Raw genomic sequence first — 11435 nt, forward strand, 5'->3', positions numbered from 1 at the left:
AATCTGCAGCAGTTAGATGCAGTGGTTTTCCTTGTGGTTATAAGGCTAGTGGCCATAAGGCTAGTGGCCATATGTTGCAGTTCAGCTTATTAGCCTTTAGATGGCATTAGCTCCTTGAACATTTTAGGTTTTAATTTTTCTACCGTGTTCACGTATGAGATGAGGGAACACAGCAATAACTTCTGAACTGATATTTTGTTAGGGGAACACAGTGAGTACACTCAATGCATGCTGCCCCCTTCCCCCTCCCAGAAAAAAAAAAAAAAAAAAAAAAAAAGAAAAACATAAAAAGATTTTTGAGTGAAAACATGAAGGATGCAGCCTAGTTCCAGAGCACAGGCCTGAGAAGTGTCCAATTCTGAGCTCGGTCTGTCCCCAAGCATTGTACTACAACAACTCTAAGGTGTAAATAAAGCAGCAGGGGATTGTCAGGTTGTTTTCCCATCTATTCTGCCTCTGCCAGCTGTATACAGCCACAGAAATACACTGTTTTGTTGGCTTGATGCCACAAGAGGCTCTTTGTATGCTGAAGTGATACGTTAGTGGCTCCCTGTGCTGTGGCTAGGTCTAGTTCTATTGTTGGTGTGTGAAGTGACAGTATTGCAGTATGTAGTTGTGATTAAGATTATGAAAAGAAGTGTAACCAATAGCACACTGCTTTGCTGAAAATACCATTGCGTTCCTAGGTTTTGTGAACCACTGCAAGTAACGTTGTTTGAAACTATAGATTTTCCACATACTGTGTTGCATTTCAGTAGGATACAGGGCTTCTGCACGGTTTTAAGTACAAAATCCACGTGCGTTCTGTGTAAGAGATAGTATTAATTCAGCTGATGATGACACGGGCATTTAAACTGTGTATGATTCTACTGCAGAACATTTTCAATCATATGCCAAATCAACTGAATGATGCATTAACTGAAAAGGAAAATAATTGAGTAAGGCTGCCATAGTTAGCAATGTGCAGTTCCTCCTTAACTGCAGACCTTTTAAGCCTTTTTTCATCTCGGTCTCAAAGCACAGAATTTCTTTAACAAGTGCTGCTAGATTCATTTTGTACATGAGGAAACTGGAACATCAAAATTTGATGCTATGCACATGATCATCCAGGAAGTGTCTGATCTATCTGGAAATGGAACCCGGGTGGGTTCATGATCTCTATTCTTGTGCCTTAACTGCCAGATTAATTTTCCATTTGCCGTACATCTTTATATGGTAGTAGTGTTGCTGTTTTCCACAAGATAGTCTGAGCCACTGTCCAGATTAGAACAATGGCTATGACAACTGTTTTCTTTTTGATAGAGTACCATAAAAATGCACAGTGCTTTAAAGTAAGCACAAGTGTCAACGAAGAACACAAAGTACTGAATGCTGCCGATGCCTCTTTCTTTGACTTAAAAGTGTCTTCTTTTGTGTGCATGAAGTTTGGACTCCACAGGATGCTAGTCCATTAATTTTCACTGTTTTTTCTGAAGTCAGTGAGGTTGTAGCTATAGAATTAAAGTCTGAATTTTGCCTTCTAGTTTCAAAGTGAGCATTTAATAATCAAGTAGACACCAGAGTGTATTTCGTGCTGGCTTTTAGCTCAATGATATACAACATTGCCATTGAGTTGGCTTTCATTGCATCTGCATCTCAGTTTGCCTTAGTAAGGTTGCTAAAAGAATGTCTTGTTCTTATGCCATATTTGTCTTGCTCTTTTTTGTAATTTATTTACTTTGGAGAACTGAACCAGACTTAAGCATCTGTTTCTTAATGAGGTTTTTTTTTTTCTGAGGGGGGGGTGTTTTGACCCAGTATTACAGATGGTTTCACTAAAGAACATAACAGTTAAGTAATTAGCCCAAGGTAATTCAGTGAATGGCTCAGCCTTCCTGAAAATGTTAAACTCTTCTGGCTCCTTGTCTTTTAAACTAGTCTAGCCGCTAAATCATATTGGCTCCCAAATGAAATGAAACTTTGAGAACTGGAAGTCACTTTTCATACTGTCTAATTGCCCATCTTATGTGAGAAAATGTCTGTAAAAATCCTGCCTGGGAACCCTACCAAATTTTTTTTTAATAATGTTAAACAAAGCTTTTTGCATCAAATAGTTTATTATCTGTTGACATTAATTCACAGGGAGTATACATACCTAAAGTTGAGCACATGTTTTACTGGAACAAAGCAAGAGTGCGCAGCACCTGTGAGGTGAGGTTGTATATGAGCTGCTCAGCAGAAAATAGATGCTGTTTTAAGAAAAAGAAGACAGCTTCTGCTACAGCCAGTATAAAGAGAAAGGGAAAAAATTATCTGAGAAAAGCATCTTTTCTTGTATAGTGATTTTTAAAAGACAAGCATTTCCAGTTACTCAAAATTTTTCTTTCCAAGTATTATTCCAAGGGTTTCTTCTCTGTGCCCTTTTCTCTTTCCCATTCTTTTTGTTCCAGCCTGGATAGTATTATGATGACTGTGACAATTTGAGGCAGAAAGTGAGGAAAGGTTTGTGAGGAAAATCTGTTATTAGAGTGATATAGTGGCAAAAAATGGCCATAATTTAAGGCACAGGGGTGATCTGAGGAAAGATTTGTTTGTCCAATACCTTATCTGTATTTGTTACTATGTCACCTGGTTTAATAATAAAAAAACCCCTTGGCTTTTATTTTCCATTTGCCTGTCCAATTTCCCTGTCCATCCCTGTTGCAGTTGTGAAAACAATTTGTGAAAACAAAGGGGGTCAAAATATGGAGAAAGTTGAATGGAAAAGGAATGCTAAAAGTTTTTTTTTTACTTATTCACAGGGGGGTTTCTTTGCTTTGGGAGAGGGAGATGGCATCTAATAGCAAAACATTACTTAAAAACAAATCAGTAAATGCTACTGTGTAAATAAATTGTGAATATAAGTTAATGTAAGACAAAAATTGTTAACCGAAGATAACGCATCTTATTATTTTAAAGTTTAACTTGCATCTTTATATCTTTTTAAAACCACAGTTTTATTTTGAATATCAACTTCATAAACAAAATATGCGTCTTTCAGTTCTGTGGCTTACAATGTAATATTACCTCCTGATGTAAAGGTATTTTACCCACATTAAATCCCAATTTCATATTTCTTTTAACATTCTTAAAATACAAACTATTTTATGTAAATACCTCTCTAAATAAAATTCCTTCCTGATTTGCTAATAAGGTGAAGCTAAAGATATATACACCTAGCTAAAGAATAACCTGAACCAAATTCTGAAAGTTAAAAATACTTCCAATCTGGGAGAAATCAATGTTTGAATACTGAGGTTTTACACATCTTTAGAAGTGGATTGACATTGCGGTTCCATAATCAGCTATTCCAGGGTAACAGCTCTTGCTTGGATAGGCTCTTCCAGAGCAAAAATTGGGTTTATTCCAAAATACTCCATCTTTTTACAAAGTAAAATTACTCTTCAATGATAGGATTATTGTATGCTGAAATAAAATACTCAACTGAGAAGAGCTGGTTCAACAAAATAACCACTTTGTAACAAATATTTTGGTTAATTTCTGTGGGGTAGCTAGGGTAAGATGTTGGCATCCTGAGGTTTTCAAACATGGGGAAATTAAGTAAATTCTGACCGAAACAAGTACCTAGCTCATTGTATGACTCCTAACTCATCAAGACATACAGTATGACATTTTGGAAGAATAATATTCGGGAGATTTTTCTCTAAAACAAAATGTTTTGTTTCAGGTGGAGATTGCTTGATTTCTTGTTGTTTAAGTAACATTCACATTCAGTTCTCTTCAAGGTTGTCATACTTACTCTGGTAACAAACTGTGTTTGGCTGACATTGTTTGCCTTGGCTCTGAGTTTAGGCCACTGGAATTCATAACATTTCCAAAGGGGCTTCCATCAGCTGTTGCAGATTCAGAGCTCTTCTTGCTGTGATAGCAGACCATCGTCTCAGGCAGATATGAGTCCACTGATCAGGCAGCAGAGTGGTGACTGAGTGAGACAGATAATGTCTTCTCCTACTAGGTTAATCGCATGATTGTCTGTCAAATTACTCAACTATCCTCCATCGGCACTGGAACTGAGACTGTCTCTATTCTTGCCGAAGAGTATTTCCCTATCTTTGGCTATATTTTAAGCTTTTCCAACTTGTGCAGGCTATCTCTGCCTATTATTTTTCTGACATCATACATTTTGCTGTCAGTAATCCAGCAACACACAAATAATTTGTTTTTTATGTCTGTAATTTATGCTCCAGAGTTGAGTAAATTGCTGCACTTCAGACCCAATCCAAAGTCTAATGAAGTAATTGGAAACATTCCAATTGACTTCACTAGGCTTTACATCAGGCCCATAAGTAGTACTTGCCTGCCACTGAGTCAGAACTTACAAAAGACAAACAAAGCAGAACATTTTTTACCATTCTTAGCCAGTCATGGTAAGGAAAAACAGCAAACAAGATTCAGAATACAGTTTAAATTATATCAGCTGCTAGTCCTAAATAGGGCTTCATTCAAAGACACAGTTTGACAATAAAAAAACTACTTACGCATCACTGCATTAAAGGATTTGAGAAGAGGTTTCTTTTATTTTTTTCTGATTTTTTCTTATATTTTAATTGTCTATTTAGGGGATTTTACATTGGGCTAACATGAGTAAAGGTCTTGTGATTGCTATATGTTACTTTTATTTTCAAAGTCTCATTTTTACATGTTATAGGGAGCAAAGTGCTGCAGCTAACACCAAATGTGTGAATCGCTTGGTGAAAAAGAAAAATTAAAAAAAAGAGGAAAAGTAAACAGAATCCAGGTAGCACTGTGAGAAAAGGGGACTCTTTCTCTTCCTAATAATGCTAAAAATTGCGTAGACTGTTAAACTTTTATTGAAAGAACTGAACTTGAAATGTTTAAAAGAAAAAAAACACCACACTGAGTTTTCCCCAGGGGTGCAGCAGCCTTTGTAAGGTAAACAAGCTGTAGCACTGTGCTATGGGTGCAGGTGGCTAATTAGTGCTCATCGCTATCTTTAATCCCAGGGAAGGGAGAAAACCTTTCCAATCTCTTTATCAAAAATGGAGGTAGTCAAGCTGCAAAGAAAGCCATGACAAGCTGACTGTGTAGAAGCTGTGTGAACAGTTAATTCAGTTAGATCTTTAACGCAAATATATCTGGTATACTACTGCATTTGCGTATCCCTCAGCTAGGGCTTAAGTCAACATTTTTAGTACCTCTATTGAAATTAAATCTGTGAAATACTGAAAAACTTCAGCATCTAGAAGACAACAGATTAAAGTACCATTCATTTACTAAATGAAGAATAAGTTTAACTGAGTTTTAGGGTGCCAGAGAAGAATTTGGCAGAATCTGAAGAATCTGGCAGAATCTGCCAGAATCTGAAGATCTGGATTCTCACAATTCTAAACAGGTCATATAAGATCAGATTCACAGATTTAATTAGGTGTTTAATTTCTTTTTGGCTGTAATGTTATTAAGGATCTGGTCCCTAGTTTTGCAGGTCTTGGTTTTATGAATGTTTCTCTCAACAGCATGTCCTCAAAAATAGAAAAAAAGGGGAGGAGTGCTTTTAAAGTTGGATCAGCTCTCTGATCTGGTTTATTATTCAGCTCCACAGACAATCGCATTAGAACAAACACAGCGTCAGCACAGGCGTGGAAATGATCAGTGATGAGGAAAGGGGGCTGGAAGCACTTAGCTAGCTTTGTCAGTGTGAGAAGTGTCCTTGGAACCAGGGAGCCTCATTTCCTCAGGCCTCATCTACACTACAAAGTTTTTTCAGAAAAGTTGTCTTGTGTTCCCACAGAAGTTTGTAAGCTGGCAAAACATAACCATTCCTTTGAAAGAAACTGTCTTCCCATACCACACCAGCCCTCAGCTACCAACTACACTGCTAAGGACATAACAGCACTGGCACCTAGAAGCTTCTGCCCCCACTCATAACAAACTTTTTTTAACCAGTAAAATTTCGTATAAGGATAGACATGCTGCCCTGGCAAAGGCACCCAGGTGGGCATGTGCTCTGGTGACACAGCCAGGTCGGCAGATGTGAGCCAGTACAAGTGCTAGCAACAAAGTCTTCTGCTGCAGAAGTGTAAGGTCTTTGCTTCCCACGCTTGGGAAATGATGGGACTGGTACTTGCATATCTCACGGCAGTCTCTATGGCTCCCTATGAGCACTTTGGTTATATGGATAATGCCTACTATGAAAAAGTACCCTTAATTGGTTTCTTGAAGACTGGTAAGTTACAGGCTTCATCTTGAAATCTGCTGGTTAAAATAGCACTATTACTATGCAGAAGGATTGAATTCAACATTTATAAACTATGTGGTTTTGTCCATGACACAAAAAGTATTGTTTTGTTTTAAAAATATCAGGGATAGTTTTACAGTTGTTAGATCTTGTAATCCTTATAGGCCCACCTGTATTCAGGAGATTCTTTAAAAATACCATTACTCCAAAGAAAAAAATGTCTTTCGAGGTCTTTCAGGGGAGGGAGAAAACTTTGCAGGTATGAACCCCCAAAAATTTGAACAACAACAACAACAACAGACAAAAAACCTGAAAGTTAACCAAAAAAATCATGGAAACACTGATTAAAGGGGGAAAGCAATAATGTTTAAATAAAATAGATCTCAGTTGTTTAATTAGAGCAGGAGGGAAAGAGGGGAAAAAAAATTATCAGTCTCAGTAATAATAACATCATTTTGTACTCCCTGTTGTAAGGAAATTAGGATTTTGGTATTTCCAGACATTCAACTTCTCCACTATATTTTTGTTCTGTTTTTCTGTGGAAGTGAGCCTTTTGCATTCAGACTGTTACTGCCAGTCCACTGTAATAATCTTTAAACCTATTGGTCAATCAAACTTGATGGAGAAGTAGGGGTGTCAAAGGTGTTAAGAGACCCAAATACACTGCCTCCATGGTGGGAGAAAGCTGTTCCAGCCATCATCTTTTGCCTACAAGAAGCTGTAGTCAGTTGCCTAATCAGTGTGAGTTAGCAGTGTGTTACTGCTCGCAGTAACTTCACACCAGCCATAGCATACATTGCCACTTGCTAATCCAAAATAGATAGAACACCTAGAAGAGGACTGGGAAATAGGGAGAGGGGAAGAAAGGAGCACACAAACACACACAACAAAGGAGCGAGGGAGGTAATGTTAGTTAAAGTAGGATGTCAGTGTGAAGTAAACCAGCTGTCTTTATTGCACTGCTTACCGAATTGGCTTGGTCCCTGCAAACCATTTTCTGAGACCACCAGTCTGCAAGTGTATCTACATTCATGAAATGTAGATTCTCAGAGCATCATCATGCTTTAGATCAGGAAAATCTTACATTTAAAGACAACTTATAAAGTTGTGGTGAGTAGTTCTCACACATGGTTCTACAGAACTATCTGAATTTTAAAAAGGAAAACATTTTCTATTCTGTTCACATCTGTTTACATTTTGAAATTGGTATTTTTTTGCTAAATTAATTCAATTCTAAAATGCTATGTAAGATTTGCACATAAGCATTCCAAATCCTCACATTTAGTGGAAACTTGAAAAACTAGGCCATGATATACAAATGCGTAGGTCTGTACCAATATAGTCTAGGCTAAGGCTTTTACAAACCGTTGATAACAATTCTCATTCTGATGGCAGGTGCTGAGAACATTGTGGAACAGCAGTCTGATTTGGAAAAATAAGACCAAAATACGCATAATTTCAAAACTATGAATGCCATAGTGTCAAAATTAGGAGGGCTTCTGCTGTTGATTTACATTATTCCCTCCTTTATGCAGTAGTATCACTAAACACACTGTTTATCATGATAAATTCCATCCTAATAAGAATGAATGTGGTTTTCTCCTCATCCTTGAATATAGGGATATAAACCACTATTACCAAAAGCATAGAAAAAGCCAAGAAATCTTTTCATTGAAACATGTTATTGCTGTTACCTGAACATAAATTTCCCTGAGTTTGTAACTTCTGGCAATTTTTTTTTTGCATTTAATATTAAGACGTCTTTTGCATTAATCAGATCAATCCTATTTTTCAACCAAAAGCCTTCATTCTGTGATTCTGTAATTATATAGATTCAAAATATCTTTTGAAAAAGATATCAAAGCCTTTACCTAAAAATTAAAATAGCTAGTGTTAATAGATGTGGGGTGTAGTACTATGGAATAACTATTTTAAATTAAGAAAACAGAGATACTGAATGAGTAATTCAACACTGCAGCATTAGCCCTTCTTTGTTATCAAATGAAACGTTAAAAGTACGTATACTTTCAAATACTACTTTTATCTAGACTCTGCAAAATTTGAAAATAATGTAACTTAAAACTGAGAAATGTTTTCCCTGTCAGCTGAGTGAGAATAATGTACAGGAAAAGGTGATGTAATGATCATATCACTTACATTATTCTCTCCCTAATGAATAATCTTCCACACTAAGGATGAGCTCACTTACTATTATTGGAGTCACATCTGTAGGCCACAGTACACTGCTGAATGTACTAGAGTTTTGATGCTGTGTAATCTGCCTGTAGCTAACACTTTTCATTAGAATTGCAAAACCATTATATGTACTACATACAGAGTACATTTTCCTCATGAGGAATCCAACAGAAAAAAAAGAAACAAAGCTTTTATTTGCAGCATTTGTACTTGGGATTCACACCCTTCCTAAGCACAGTTGTATCTATCCAGTCCCAGACTATTATTAGTTTGGAACATCTAAAACATGCGATGAATGTTTGCTGTTCTCGTTTCAGCCAGAGCTCACATGATTGATATAGTAGTCTAAGTTTAATTTCAAACTAAGGATAGAAAATCCTCTCTATTTCTATTCCTATTTGTAGCTTCAATGCAGACAGTTAGTGTGCTCCACTGTGAAACTGTGGAACTTATGTAATGTGCTTTCTGTAAATGATGAATCATATTCTTATTTAAACCCGGTAAAATGAATAAGGCTGGGAGTCAATTTAGAATTCAAGAAATAACATAATTAGAGCCACTGAGTAATATAATTCAGTATTATAAATGTCTTGAATACACAAGCTTTTATTAATATTAAAGAAGCAGGAATGGACAGAGAAGAATATAGTGTGTGTAGAAGTCTAAAAGAAAGCATATCTTCCTTAGAATAGGCACATTCCCTTACACTGTTCACTTTCCATGCATCTAATACGATAATTGTACTGAGCTGGAAAGAATACTAGGAACATTTTAGGCTCCTATTCAGGAAAGGGTTAAACATATGCTTAAAATTACGTGTGTTTCTATGTGTTTTGCTGAGTGCAATAGTAGGAGCTGAACATAGCAGACCAGATTCTCTTTTTGTGGTGGTAGTGTGTATTTGTGGCAGCAGTGATTCTATGGCTAACTGTAAGCTTCTCATTTAAGTAGGAATAAAGTTTTCTCACTTCAGTGTTTTGTCTCTGTATTTATAAAACTGCTTTGAGAAACCAATTTTCATAAAAATTTTTTAACTAAAAAGATATTAAGGATTGCAAAGGAAACTGAAAAATCATTCCTCTTCCAAATATGGTCCTAACACTAATCTTCCCCTTTAGCTAAACAACTTGTCATCACAAATCCAGAATTAGATGTGTATATATACCCCCATGTACGCAGACATAGCCTTATATAAGCAGTAGCTACACAGTTTCAGATTCAAGAACTTTCTGTATTTTACAGATCATTAGGAAGAAAATTATTTCCCTCTCGTTCATCAGTCTTCATGCATGTTAAGGGAAGCCCTGGGATTTCTATCCTCTTACACTTTCCCCACCTTTTTTCCCTTCTGTTTCTGCTTCTCATGATCGCCACATATGTTAAACTTTGGTTGGACAGGCTGAGAAGTTGGGAACTCTGCTGCCCAGGCCTTATACATGTCAGCCACCTACTCCATCTCTGCTTCATCTCAGCTGTGCTTTACATTTCTTTAGCTAGCCAGTAAGTTAACCTGCAGATGTTTCCTGGATTCCTGCAGAATTCTTGCCCTTGAAATTTTTTTTTTCTGATTATTAGACAGTTCATTGTCACTTTCTCTTGTGAAGCTACTTTTTTTCTTTGTTCAGAATACTGTGATTTTTTAAATAAATTAATTAATAAAAACAAGCAAACAGGTTAGCATGTGAATGATGCAGATTAGACTTTTGAATACATTAGGTAAACTCTCCATACATCCTGCCTACCAGAGTAAGAATGCTCAGTTGTATGTGTGGGATAATTTATAAGTTTACCTCCGTGGGTAGTATTAACCCACTCAGGCTCCCCTACATTGATACTCTGATGTCCCTGTTCTCACAGTAATTGAGCTAGCTCCTAGTCCCTTTTTGGCTACTTCATAGCATTCTGGCTCTCAAGTGTCCCATGGCAGAATTAGTCAATGCTGTCTGTATGTATGAAGATGAAGTGGGTGAGTTGCTGGGGTGACCTGTGGTCCAGATATGCTGCTCTGTGGAAAGTTCTTTTCAGGTGAATCTAGCTGTAAGCTGGACCAGCTTGTCAAATTTGTGCTGAGGTCTGCACCAGCCTCAGGACTTGCCTAACTGGGCTCTGCTAACAGAAAAGTCCCCAGTTTAGATATAGCCTAAGAGGTACCATACCTCCTTAAAGACTGCATGTCATCTATCCCTATGGTTATCTGCAGAAATGAGTATCACCAACAACTGGCATTAGTGGAAGCTCGTCATCTGTAGAGGTTTTCACTTGCTTATTAGAATTTGAACTGGATTCATTGCAGTGGAGTGACATCTTGTCTTCCTCTCTTACATTTAACTGTACATCTTTCTTCCATCACTGTAAGAAAACATTTTAAACTTTAATTTTTGGGATATGGGTGTTTCTTCTAGATTTACTAAATGGGGCCTACAGTGCTTGCCTTGACACATTTCATGAACATTTTTTATGTTCTGTTTCTATCAGCTCTCTTTCTCCTAGCTGTGTACCACACCCTTTCCTTTGAGAGACATCAAGATTGTTCCCCTGCCCCATTTCAAGACCTGAATAATTCTACAAAATTAATGCATGATGTCACCTGTGGGTAGAAATAAGCCATTATGTCCCTCATCACTGTATTAATCAATGAATTATTCAGTTCACTCTCAACCTTCATACAAATATATCGCATTTTATAAAATTTCTGTCAGTTGATATTTTTAGTGGATGAACGTCAGCCAGCAAAATAAACATTTCCATTCCATAGTATGAGATAGAAAGTAGGAAAATATGTTTGATTCCTTACATTAATTTCAGTTGTCCAAGTATTTTTTCTCAGTTTGTGTCTAGTCTTTGCCTGTGTAGCCATATTTCCGTAAATGCTAGAACAGATCAGTTTTGTTCTGTGCAGTGCGACACCGAGTGAAAGCGTCAGCCCCTAAACTGACAAGCCAGTCAGTAACTGTCCTCTCTCTCGGACTGCAAAATATTCAGAAGTATACATGTATATTTTTTA

The sequence above is a fragment of the Gavia stellata genome, chromosome 19 (assembly GCF_030936135.1).
Source record: "Gavia stellata isolate bGavSte3 chromosome 19, bGavSte3.hap2, whole genome shotgun sequence".
NCBI classification, from domain to species: domain Eukaryota; kingdom Metazoa; phylum Chordata; class Aves; order Gaviiformes; family Gaviidae; genus Gavia; species Gavia stellata.